The sequence below is a fragment of the Balaenoptera acutorostrata genome, chromosome 3, assembly GCF_949987535.1.
Source record: "Balaenoptera acutorostrata chromosome 3, mBalAcu1.1, whole genome shotgun sequence".
Classification (NCBI taxonomy): Eukaryota; Metazoa; Chordata; class Mammalia; order Artiodactyla; family Balaenopteridae; genus Balaenoptera; species Balaenoptera acutorostrata.
In genome coordinates, this window is record NC_080066.1 from 120,147,351 (window position 1) to 120,161,310 (window position 13,960).

At 34.8% G+C, this 13,960-nt stretch overlaps 1 pseudogene; it reads left to right on the forward strand.

The window, feature by feature from the left end:
• The first annotated feature begins 1,739 nt into the window (after positions 1–1,739).
• Positions 1,740–13,960, forward strand: part of LOC114237214 (general transcription factor IIH subunit 3-like) — a 117,554-nt pseudogene continuing 105,333 nt past the window's right edge.

Consider the following 13,960-nt stretch of genomic DNA (forward strand, 5'->3'; position numbering starts at 1 on the left):
TTCTCAGAATTTCCTTGTCCTTGCTGACCTTGACAGTTTTGAGGAGCACTGGTCAGGTTTTTCTTTTTTTCTGAATGTCCCTAATTTGGGTTTGTCTGATGTTCTTCTAATGGTTAGACCGGGGTCAGAGTTTTTGGTGAACAAAACCCACAGAAGTGAAGTAGCATTCTCAGAACACTCATGTTTTAAAAGATAAAATTAATAGATTGCCCTAAGGCTTTTGAAACATTTTTCCTATGACTCCACCTGCTAATTAACTGAAAGCCTAAATAATAATAAAATGAAATCAGCGAGGCTGCCATGACCTTTTCCATCGAGAACTAGAACTTTGCAGTTGTGACTTTTCTTTCGCAGTGATATTCTCTCTTTCTGAAGGGCAGATATATTGATACCATTCAGTGTATAAGTCATAACGCAGCTATGGGAGTACAAAGGAAAGAAACACAAGTTTGTAATACTGGAGGATACAACAGACACCACACTGGTTGGCCTCCTAGCAGCCATCGCCAGCCCTCTTTCACCTTGCCCACCTCCTACTTTAAGGTCGAAAAAGCCAGCTGCTCACTTTCCCAGCCTCCCTCATATTTGATCCAGTGCTGGTCTACGAGATGAGCGCTGGCTAGTCTCCTGGGGTGTTCGGCAGGGCTGTGAAGGGGGACACTTCCTCTTTGACAGAGGGAGACAGATGTGGCAGGAAAGCTTTCTCACCTGTTCTGACGTGGATGGGTGGAGAGGAAATGCTAGGGCATGTTTCAGCTGTGAGGCCACAAGTCTAGGGACAAAAAGCCAAATGCTGAGAATGGAAGAACAGAAGACGAAAACAGTCTGACTTCTAGAAGGCATCACTGAGCCACTGAATCAACCCTGGGACTGATAGAGGAACTAGTAAGGTCCTCACTGTTTGTCGGGTTTGCAGCTCAAAGCATCCTTGCTGAGACATGCAGCAATATTGACATTTCTCATGATAACTCAGAGGAAATGCATTGGCAACCCATAGACATGTTTTGTATTGTTTACACAGTGTTAAAACTGTAGTTAGTCTCTCTTTAAAATCAGTTGATTTCACAGGGAGCAAATATTCTCACTTCTTTTGAAAAAAATCAGCAGATCTGTCAACACTTGGCCCACAGGTCGACCTGCCAATAGTCAACTGGAACTGGGTAGCAGCTGCCACTTTTAGATAAGATCTGTGCTTTGCTCTTCTGTTCACCATAGTTCCCACCCTGGCCGGCTTCATGCATTTATATTATCTCTCTGGACCTTGTAGCATCTGTGAAAAAACCTTCATAGCTGGGTTTCGTTTAAGGCAAGTCTTCTAGATGCCCCTTTTGATTTTGTTTTTCAGTTTTGCATAAGAGGAGTGGCCCTTAATTTTGGAAGAACGTGTGCAATGAAAATTATAGAAATATGGCTCTGACAAACTTTGCAACTTCTTTGTGATGCCACACCTCCTTTTCTTCTCTCCCTCTCCTCCTCACCCTCTGGCCTCCCACAGCGCTGCTGAGGAAAAATGAGTTAAGATTAACTTTCCAACTAACATATCCCAGATGCTTTATTTTGCCTGAAAGTTCCTATAGTCAGTCAGGAAAAAAAAGTAAACCTCTCATATATCCATTTACCCTCCATAGAAACTCACCTAACTGATCTAGACTTACCCTTTGGATAGAGCCTAACAAAGTTTTATCATTGCTATGTTTTGAGTTTGTAGTTCACAGTTCTTAACTAAAGAAATGCGGTACATGGCCCATGAACCACGCTCCAGGGCTGAACGCATACATACGACCCATGGATTACAGCTTTTTCCTGGGGCATTTCCCATAGCTACAGAAAGAGTGGCAAAGGGGAAATCCAGCAAAATGTACTCACCCTTCAATGGCATGTGTATGATTGGAAAGGTAAATATGATAAGTTTGTTTAGATAAGGCAACTTGATAGGAGGAAGGCAAAGTTTATTATTACTTCCATAGAGGGTAAGCATGAGACTTCTCTGGAGAGAAACTTTTGAGACTTGCCTCAAGATTTCAGAGCCACCTTCTTCAGGGTCACTCCCTACCCTTAGCAGTAGCGTCACTGCAACAAATCCAGGAATGATATGCCCCTCCGTGCATCACCTTCAGCAGTCACAAGCACAGTGCCACCGGAAATGTGGAGGAGTGGGGCAAGCTGGAAATCAATGCTTCAGCAAGCACTGTGTGAATGGTGGAACCTGAGGTGTGTAACCCCAAGCCTTGTTCACAAGGGCATCGCCAGTCAGTGGTAGCCTCATTGCTAGGCAGGACTATGAGCTCAGTTGTAGTTTAAAGTAACTGTAACAGGTCTCTAGGCTCACCTGATTTCTGATGAGAAAGTTTTATCACTTTAACCATCTAACCTGATGTTCACTGCATTATAAGAAATAGAGCTGGGGCTTCCCTGGTGGCGCAGTGGTTGAGAGTCTGCCTGCCGATGCAGAGGACATGGGTTCGAACCCTGGTCTGGGAGGATCCCACATGCCGCGGAGCAATTGGGCCTGTGGGCCACAACTACTGAGCCTGCGCGTCTGGAGCCTGTGCTCCGCAACAAGAGAGGCCGCGATAGTGAGAGGCCCGCGCACCGCGATGAGGAGTGGCCCGCGATTGCCGCGGCTGGAGAGGGCACTTGCACAGAAGAGAAGACCCAACACAGCCAAAAATAAATAAATAAATAAATAATAATTAAAAAAAAGAAAAAGAAATAGAGCTGGATAGGCAGGACTTTGATTCAAAATGATCTCTTCAGCATATGTTTTCTCTATTACTTCCAACAACAACTCACATGGAACAGGCTGGTTAATTATTTTGGCTCAAATGTCAGTATCCAATGTTTTCAAAAATTATTTCTTATTTAATTTTAATCTGATTTTAATTACTATTATTTCAAAAAGAATCAATTCCTACTTTCATTGCAAATACTTCTGGTAAAGGTTCCATATTGTCAATATAGTGTTTGTCTGGAAATTACAACATAGGGCAGGTTGCCCTGAAGGGGGTCATATGTTTCCATAAGAATAATGTTATAATGAGGAGGAGGATATGCCATCCAATGAATAATAGTAATAACAAACATTTATAATGCTAAAAATAACAAAAATATGGGGCTTCTCTGGTGGCACAATGGTTAAGAATCTGCCTACCAACGCAGGGGACACGGGTTCGAGCCCTGGTCCGGGAAGATCCCACATACCACGGAGCAACTAAGCCTGTGAGTCACAACTACTGAGCCTGCGTGCCACAACTACTGAAGCCTGCGTGCCTAGAGCCCGTGCTCTGCAACAAGAGAAGCCACTGCAATGAGAAGCCCGCGCACCGCAACAAAGAGTAGCCCCTGCTCACCGCAACTAGAGAAAGCCCGTGCGAGGCAACGAAGATCCAGTGCAGCCAAAAATAAATAAATAAATAAATTTATTTAAAAAAATAAAAATACTACTATGGGCTTATTTTTATGGTAAAATTGTACTTCCAGTCACATAAAATGGGCATAAAAGTAATATACAATGATTTTATATATATGTGTATGTATGTACACATATATATATGAAAATCATACAAAGGGCCTCACTATATCTATATATCTCTCTCTATATTTAACTAAACAAATAAACCATATCATAAATTTGACCTAAAATTAATATATTACCTACAGTAAATACTAATTAATAATTCAATAATTTTGCTTAACTTCTTAGCATTTAGAAGAGATTTGGGAGAGATTTACCTTGGATAACTTATAAATCATCTCAAGTAATATCTGTCACAAAGGTATGAATTTATACATTGCTTTTCCTTTAAAAATTTTCCATTTAGTTAGCAGAAATGTTTTCCATTCTTTTTCACCTCATTGCTTTCCTAAAGGATGGCATGGGTATGGAGCTCCTATATACTTTCTTTATTGTTGTATTTCTTGTTATTGATAATGATGATGATGATGGTGATAATGACAACAATGCAAATAACTTGTTTTTGTTCTATGTCCTTGGTTTGGGTTTTCAGAAGACTTTCAGAAAAAAAAAAATCTTTAAAAATCTACAGGTAATCCCGACATTTAAAAAAACACACAAAACTAGTAGAAACGTATTTTTATAAGCTCAAGTTTTTAAAATGTTACTTAGTACAGATTGGTTCAGGGGGAATGCTAGGTGTATTCAGTTGAATGCAAAAATCTGAAAGTAGGAGAAGTTAATAACGGCTTCACTTTATATCAACTTCAGCATCTAATTTGTCCCTGTGTTTCTGTGATATATTTCCGGTTGCATAGCATTATGAAAATATAATATGTAGGGATGTAAATGCCAATAGTTAAAGTGATAGATTGTAATTTCAGGATTTTTTAAATCGAAGTTATCTAAAAGTTTGAAGGACGACTAATAATCTCTTTGTTAAAAAAATAATTTAAAATAGATAATAAATCAATATATGCAATACCTTATACCAATACCAATACCTTATACCAATACCTTATACCTTGCAATACCTTATATGCAATAAGGTATTATTACCACACCACTTGCGAGCTTGCACACTGTGAACATCAGCCAAGCAGAGGCTGGTGTTTTGCCCATCACATGCATGCTGTGGCAGTGTATTTTCTTTTGTTATTATACAGAAATTGCAGAGCTGGAAAATGCCTTTATTTATTAGTTATATCTAACACCTAGCACAGAGCTAGACCATAATAGGCATTCTTGTTGAATGAAATGAATAAAACTATTAAAGCTTTGATGAGACCTCTCAGATCATTTCATAAATGTGAAAATCCAACACGCCAATTACCAAGTCATTACAAACAACCAATGTAAAAATTAATAAAATATTATGTATAGTTAAAATGCACAGTGTAGACATGTTTGCATAAATTTTGTTGTCTGTTAAAACTTTGCAAAAGGGGATACCAGTTGTGAAACTGGCCATTAACCCAGCTGCATCAAGTGATTAAGTTGCAATGTGTGAAGGAGCAAATGGAAGGAATTTCTTGCCTTTCACTTACATTGTGGGTTAAATAGGATTTTGTGCTCTAACCTGAATCATCAACACAAAAATATGCATTCAATGAATGTTTTATGATGGTTCTGCTGATTAGTAACATTGTTTATGTGTGAAAATGTGCTTATGGATTCAAATAATGGATTTATACATACATTTTTGCACCAAAGCCTATTTGTAACTTGAGAAATTTCCTTACCATCCTGGGTGCTGTATCTACTTTAAAATATTGCTCCACAGAACTAAAGTATTTGGCATTTGTTTAAAGTTTTTGAGTTTTACTATTAATAATTTTGGTCATGGCAATGGTTTTAAAAGCTAATGAATGTTAGTGAATGTTCATGGATTTAAAACCATGTCAAATGCCAGGAATTGTATCAACACATTAAATGCTGTCTCATTTAAACCTACAAATTGCCTCATTATTACTGACATTTCACAAATTAGGAAACGGAGGTCCAGGGAAATGAAGCCATTTTTCAAGGTCACAAGGCCATTGAGTGGGTAAGCCATGATTTAGACCCAGGGGTGATCACTCCAAGACACTGCCATTCCACTTTGCGTCTTACCCATGAATGCAAAAAAGATCATGAAATGAGAACATTGTGACACTTGGATCTTACGATTACTTCTATGTAATGTCTCTGGAGGGTCTTAAAAAATGACTTGGAACTGATAGATACTGCAGTAAGTCAGACTCTGCAGCAGGGGCTTCCATGTTCTTTAATCCTCCAGTCCGGACATGATACCCTCTATGTGTTCCCCATATTCTCTGAATTTATTTTTAATATGTTATGCTATAATTGTCCATCTACTTTTTCTTTGTTATCCATTAGACTGTGAATAATTTGAAGGCAGAAATATTTTGTCATTTACCTTTATAACACCAATGCTTAGCCCAAGCCTATCAACACGTAGTGCAGTGCTTAGTTGGTACTTAATAACTGAAATGAATGAATGAATGAATGAATGGGAAGTCAGAAAGCATTTACCTTTATTTAGGCAGATCAGTCTCTGCCTAAATAAACAGGATAAAATGCAGAAAATCTACTTCACTTACTATTTAGCCTTTTAAAAGACACCAAATTTTGCCTGCTATTTCTACTCCTTTCCTGTAGATCACTGATTCCCTTTGTCTAAGGATTTAATGAAGACTGGTGCAATAAGTACGTTGGAAAAAAATCTGAAACAAAAGTAAGTTATTATGGTTCTTATTTTAGTTCAACAATAACTAAAACAATTATTCTTAGGACCACACAAACATATTTTCCTTTCTTTTTTGGAATTTCAAACCATCACCATGTAATGTAACTAAGCAGAAGGAAATTTTTCTAGTAATGTAAGAAGACATCCCTTTTTAAAAGTTCTGTTACAAAATTAAAACTTTTTTGCCAAAACATTACTAAGCAGTTTCTCACTATGTGCCAGTGAAAGGAAAAACACAAAAATAAAAACACTTTTGAATAACAAAGCTAAAAACACATTGCTATTTTAGATGGCTAGTTTTCTGAAATCTTCTTTCCCTACACTATTCATCTATCTCCCACCTACAGAATTTTACTAATGGCCCCTTTTAGATTTTGTTAATTGCAAGCTACATAAATCCTCAATAGAAAGTGACCCTTTTCATTCTATATTTTGTGGTAAGAAAGTGCTATTTAACTGGAAAAAAGGTAGAGATGCTCAACCTAAACTTTTCACACCATAGTCCCCAGGAATGTGGGAACATTAAGATACATGGAATCCAATATCCACCTACACAACTTTTTACTTCTAGGTCTTTGAAAAAATGTTAAGAACATACTCAAGTATAAATAATTTAATTAAACAGGAATATTTAATTAAAATCAAATTTCTTAGGTACTCATTTTTTATTCTAATCACTTATGGAATACAGTATTGATCATTTTTATGATAGTTTTTGTACCCTTTGGTAATCCATTTCAAGTACAGATGTGTGAGAATTCCCTAGGGTAACTGTAAACCAACAGGTATCCTCCAGGCTTGTATTATTAACAATCATTTTCTGAAGAGCAACATGTTGTGAGTGGGGAAAAGCACTGATCTCAAAATAAGTCAGAACATTTGAGTTCAATTCTTGGGTCTCTCATTAACTAGTTATATACCCTTGAACAAGTCATTTAAGCACTCCTGACCTTGGCTTCTTGATCTATGAAATGACGGTATCAGGCCTGATAAGTTCTAAGATCCTGCCCAATGTAAAATTAAATTAAATTAATAAAAAATCTTCCTTTGAGATTCAGAAAATATTTGTATTTATAGGAAATAATGGATGTTAACTAAACATATTGTGGTAATCATTTTATAATATATGTAAGTCAAATCACTATACTGTATACCTTATACTTATACAGTGCTATATGCCCATTATATCTCAATAAAGCTATGAAAAAAGACTCAGAAAATAATAAATACATGTACAATAAAGGGACTATCCTTACAAATATCAGTTCTTATTCTGTACAGGCTAAGAGTTGATTTAAAAGAAAGAGTTCTAAAGTTAAAGATTCAAGTGTTAAAGTTATAAAAACTAATATTTGTAAAGACTATTGAAATTAGTCTTTTATTATTTATTTTAAATATAAAACCACTTATTCACTTAATAAACAGCATTCTAGTCAATGAGTTTGTGACAATTGAGACTGCTCTAACCAATGCTGGGACGTGGCTCAGATCTGTGATTTTAATATAACCTCTCATAAGATTAGACAATATTTTCAGAATTTTCTTTGCATTAACTTAGCAATTAGTCTGACATGGAAAACTACCTCTCCCATTTCATGTATATATAAATGCTAGATCAATATAAGCATACCCCCATTTGTATACATTTAAATAAGATGTAAACTAATAAAAGTATCCACATGCAAAAGAATGCAGTTGGACCTCTACCTCAGATCATATACGAAAATTAATTTAAAGTGGTCCATATACCTGAGTATAAGAGCTAAAACTCTTAAAATCTTAGAAGAAAACACAGCATCAAAATTTTCATAACTCTGGGTTAGGCAATGATTTCTTAGATACGACACCAAAAGCATAAGCAACAAATGAAAAAATAGATAAATTGGACTTCATTAATATTAAAAACTTTTGTGCTTCAAAGAATACCATCAAGAAAGTGAAAAGATAATCGACACAACTGGAGAAATATTTTCAAATCATGTATCTAATTAAGATGTTTTTTATCTAGAATATATAAAGAACTCACAACTTAACAATAAAAAGAAAAATTATACAATTAACAATGGTCAAATGATTTGATTAGACATTGCTCCAAGGAGCATACACAGATGGGCAATTAGCACAAGAAATGATGCTCAATATATTTAATCACTGGAGAAATGCAAAAAATGCGATACCACTTCACACACACACGCTAGGATGGCTATAAGCAAAAAGACAACAATAAGTACTGAGTGTTGAGAAATTGGAAACCTCACACTTTACTAATATGAATTTAAAATTGTGCAGCCACTATGGGAAACAGTTTGGCAATTCCACAAAATACTGAACATAGATTTACCCCATAACTAAGCAGTTCTACCGCTTGGTATATACCCAAGAGAAATGAAAACATACATCCCACATAAAAACTTGTCTAATAATATTTATAGCAGCAGTGTTTAAGATAGCCAAAAAATGCAAACAACCCATGTCCATCACCTGGTAAACTGGAGAAACAAAATGTGGCATATTCACACAATGGAGTGTATTTTGACAATAAAAAGAAATGAAGTATTGATAGAGGCTACAATGTGGATGAACCTTGAAAACATTATCTTAACTGAAAGAAGCCAGTCACAAAAGACTATATATTGCATGATTCCATTTATACGAAATGCCCAGAATAGGCAAATCCATAGAGATAAAAGTATCTGGGGGTTCCCTGGGGAAGGGAGGAGGATACAGAGAGTGACTGTAAATGGATACCAGGTTTATTTTTAGTGTAATGAGAGGTTCTAAAACTAGACAGTGATGATGGCTGCACGATTCTATGAATATACTAAAAATCACCAAATTATACAATTTAAAAGGATAAAATTTATGGTATGTGAATTATATCTCTGTGAAACTGTTTAAAAAAATAATTTACCTAAGCTAAAACAAAACAAAAAACGGATGGGTAGTTTTGACACTAAATCAGATATGTGAAGAGAAAAACAGTCAAATGGAATCTAGATATAAATAAATCATTAAGGATGAGCTAAATAAATAGAAAGTTATAAAATGAGCAATTGTGAGAAATAGATGCTAGAATAAGAAGGTCAAATATATGTCTAATAGAAATTCAAGAATGAATACAAAATGGGAGAAAGGCAATATTCACAGGAGGTAATGACTGACAATTTTTCAGACTTGAAGAAAGGTAGTTTGAAAAGGTACAAGTCCTGAGCAAGACAACAAAAAACAAATTTAGAGATATTTAAAAAACAAATTATGGGGACAACAGAAATCACTAAAATTTAGGAGAAAGATTATATAAACCTCCAGAAAGAAATTTATGAAAAAAGGAGTGAAAATCAATGTAGGTTTCGGCCTACATAAACTACAGTTCAAAAGTTGTGGTGAAAATAGACTTTCTTGGCCAAATACTGAGTTTATTACTCACAACACTACCAGAAAGAAATATTAAAGTAGGTACCACAAAAAGAAAATTGAACCAAGAAGGAAAACATAAGATAAAAGGAGGAATGGCATGCAAAGAAAGTGATAAATATATTTTGAATCTCAATTATATTTAGTAGATAAAAATAATAATAATTATATAAATAACTTCTAATTAGGAAATTAAAAATAAGGTAGAACTAAGTATTAGACAACAATAACCCAGAATACAGAAGATCAGTGTTAAAGCAATCCAAACCTGTCATATTGTTCAAGAAACAGATAAAGATACAGATTAGTTTTACATCGTGGTTAATTATTATATACATATATTTAAATTTTAAGAGAAGCTGTCAACAAAATAGGAATAGAATATATAATTTTCAAACTCAGAGGAGGAAAAATACAATAGAGAAATCTATTCATCCACAATGGGAAATGAAAAGGGTAAGAATAGGCAAATAAGTAATACGATAGAAAACACAAAATAAGTTAGAATAAATAAGTCCAAATATTTTAGTAATTGCAATAAGGTAAATGCTTCAAATGTATCTATTAAAAGACAGAGAATATTAGCATGGATTTTACAATTTAGGCATATCCTTAAAAGGGATATGATAAATTCAAACAAAAAAAAAGACATACAAATATTGAAAATAAAATAATTAATAAATACAATGGAGAGTACTAACCAAACAAAAGTTGTATTAATATTAATACTGGATAAAATTGAATTTTAAAATTCGTTGCAAAGGTAAGAAGTGACACCATGAAATTTCACAATGATAAAAGAAACATCAAACAAAGTGTTAGAATACAACAAGCATGTACTTGTTTACACAAAACAACCTGGCCTCAATACATAGAAAGTAAAACTAACAGAATTGGAAAAACTAAATCCACAATTAGAATGGGATACTTTAGTATACCTCTCTCCAAAACTAAGAGATGAAGCAGGCTAAACAAACAAATAAAACAAGGATATAGAAGATTTGGATAATCTCAATATTTAGCCCTCATTTAAAAAAACCACTCAACTCTGCCCTTGTAGCACTAAAGCAGCCACAGACATTACATAATAAATGAACGTGTCTGCATTCCAATAAAACTTTCTTTATGAACACTGAAATTTGAATTTCATGTCATTAACATGTTTTAAAACACTATTTTTCTTTTGATTTTTTTAACCATTTAAAAATGTAAATAATATTCTTAGCTTATAGGATGTATAAAAACAGCAGTGAACAGAATCTGGCCCACAGGCTGCAGTTTGCCAAGCCCTGTACCAGACCACACATAAATGCTTACAAATTCCAAATGCAATAATCTACTTTTCATAAAAAACATATAATTTCTGTTAGCACAGAACCAGTTTATTACTGTTACTTTTAAATGAATTAAATAGCTAGATATATTTTTTCAATTTGTGAGTTTAATACAATAAATACTGGCAGATAAAACCGACATAAACAAAACTCTTTGGGGCTCTGAGTACTACCTGAGTGTAAAGGGATCTTGAGACCAATAAGTTTGAGAACTACTACATATAAAGTGTTTTTTGTAATAATGGAAAAAAGTGGAAAAATCCTAAATGTTCATTATGGTAATAAATAAATGTTAGAGTAGATTTATTTAATAAGTAATAGACGGTTGTTGAAATGAATAAACAAGACATATTAGAAACACAGATACATCTCAATACACATTTGGCTGGCATTTAATAAAACACAGTGTGGGGCTTCCCTGGTGGCGCAGTGCTTAAGAATCCGCCTATCAATGCAGGGGACACGGGTTCAAGCCCTGGTCCGGGAAGATCCCACATTCCATGGGGCAACTAAGCCTGTGTGCCTCAACTACTGAGCCTGCGCTCTAGAGCCCATGAGCCACAACTACTGAGCCCGCACACCACAACTACTAAGCCTGTGTTCTAGAGCACATGAGCCACAACTACTGAGCCTGCACGTCACAACTACTGAAGCCTGCGCCCCTAGAGCCTGTGCTCCGCAACAAGAGAAGCCACTGCAATGAGAAGCCCATGCACCACAACGAAGAGTAGCCCGTGCTCCCCGCAACTAGAGAAAGCCTGTGCGCAGCAACGAAGACCCAATGCAGCCAAAAATAAATAAATTAAAAAAAAAAAAGAATGTGACAGGGTAAGAGAGTGTCATGGACATATATACACTACCAAATGTAAAATAGATAACTAGTGGGAAGCAGCTGCACAGCACAGGGAGATCAGCTCGGTGCTTTGTGACCACCTAGAGGGGTGGGATGGGGAGGGTGGGAGGGAGGGAGATGCAAGAGGGGAGAGAAATGGGAACATATTGTATATGTATAACTGATTCACTTTGTTATAAAGCAGAAGCTAACACACTATTGTAAGGCAATTAAACTTCAATAAAGATGTTAAAAAAAAAAAAAAAAAAAAAGAAAAAGAAACTAACCTCAGAAAAAAACCACATTGTAGTTACTTTGGCATTGCTTAATTTTTAAAATCATATATAAACGTTTTATGTTTCAAAGATATATGTCTATATATATATGCTATTTGCATAAAATATACATTTATTTTCATAATATAAATATGAAAAGTAAGCCAGAAAGATACTCACAGAATTCTTTATACTGGCTGCTTGTAGAGACAAAAGAACAAACCTAGGAAGCAAGAATAAAGTGGATTTCAACTCTTTACCAAAAATATATATACACGTGGCAAATATGATCAAATGCTAACATCTGTTAATTTGCTATTCTATGTGGTGAGTACACAGGCAAATTTATCCCCTTCTCTAATGGGGATAAATCATTAATGTAAATCATGCATTAAAGTCACAACATGAGCTATAAATACCACTTTAAAATTTCAAAACTTGAACAAGTGAGAGCAAGGAGGGCCTGGGGATTCATTTAGTATAGGACTAACTCTGAGGTGTGTGGTTATTCATAGCTTTCTTCAAATGTGTATTCAGTAAAAACATTAGAAAATATAGCCAAATGATGGGAAATGCAGGTCTTTGAGGCACAGTCAATTCCACAAGGTGATGCATTTCAACCTATGGAGGAAAATGCCATTATTATTATTATTATCATGTTTCCAGGGGCTCCTGTTATGTGGCTGGTTCATGTTGTCCAGCCATTCTGAGATCCCAGGACAATGGAAAGCCCTCAGCTTCTCAATTTGAGGGGCCAGGATTAGGTCTAGGCAGAATGATGCCAGGGTCTGTGGCATCAAACAAAACAATTTCTATGCCTTACATTCCTTATCTATAAAATGGAGATAGTAACATATAGGCACTAAAGCTATTATGAAACCTAATGAAATCATGTATTTAAGGCATTTAATGCTTGGCACACAGTAAATTCTAAATAAATTTTAGTTATTACTGAAGAAATACTCACAAACCGCAGACTGGGAATAAACATTAGCTACAAACATGTGAAGTTTTTACAATGTAAAAAATTATACTGAATGAGATTCCCCTCCCCTGCCTTATACATGCAGAAAAATCAAGAGAATAAATGTATAGAGGATATATGCATGGCTAATAAATGGCCAATAACTGGCTAAAAATTTGAAAAATATCCAGCCTCATTTACTAGATAACTAGAACAAAGGCATGCAAATTATAAAAACTTAATACAATACTATATTTAACCACCCAAACTGACAAAGGTTTTTTGTTTATTTAAGTCATATTTACTTATGATGTGATGAACGCAGCATTTTTGGTAGAAGGCAGGTGAAAAGTTCTTTCAGCTGGGTTAGGAGACAATTTCATAATACATATCAAAATTAAACCTTAATTTGATAAAGTAATTCCACTTTTAGATATCTGTCCTAAGGAGATATTCAGAACTATGAATCAAAATATATATACAACACAGTGGTTCCAATTTTTCACTATTATAAATACTTCCATTGTTTAACAATAGAGTATGATTAAATGAAGTGTGATTCATACAAATAATGAATTTTCATGCAGACATTTAAAATTGTGCTCTCAAATAGTTTAAATGACATGGCAATATATAATTAAAATACTAAGAGAAACAAAGCAGTACACAAACACAATACTTAACCAATTTGTTGAATATAGGTATAGAACAGAAAAACAATGCATCAAAATGTGATAGTTTATCTGTGTTTTATTATACAGGTAGTTCATATTTGTTTAATAATAAGAAAACAAAGAAAAGATATATATATGTACATATATATAAGGGGGAGTGTTAATTTACGTGTCAACTTCAGTGGGCCACAGGGAACCCTGTTATTTGGTCAAACATAATTCTGGTGTTTTTGAATAAGCTTCACAGTTAAATTTATAGACTGA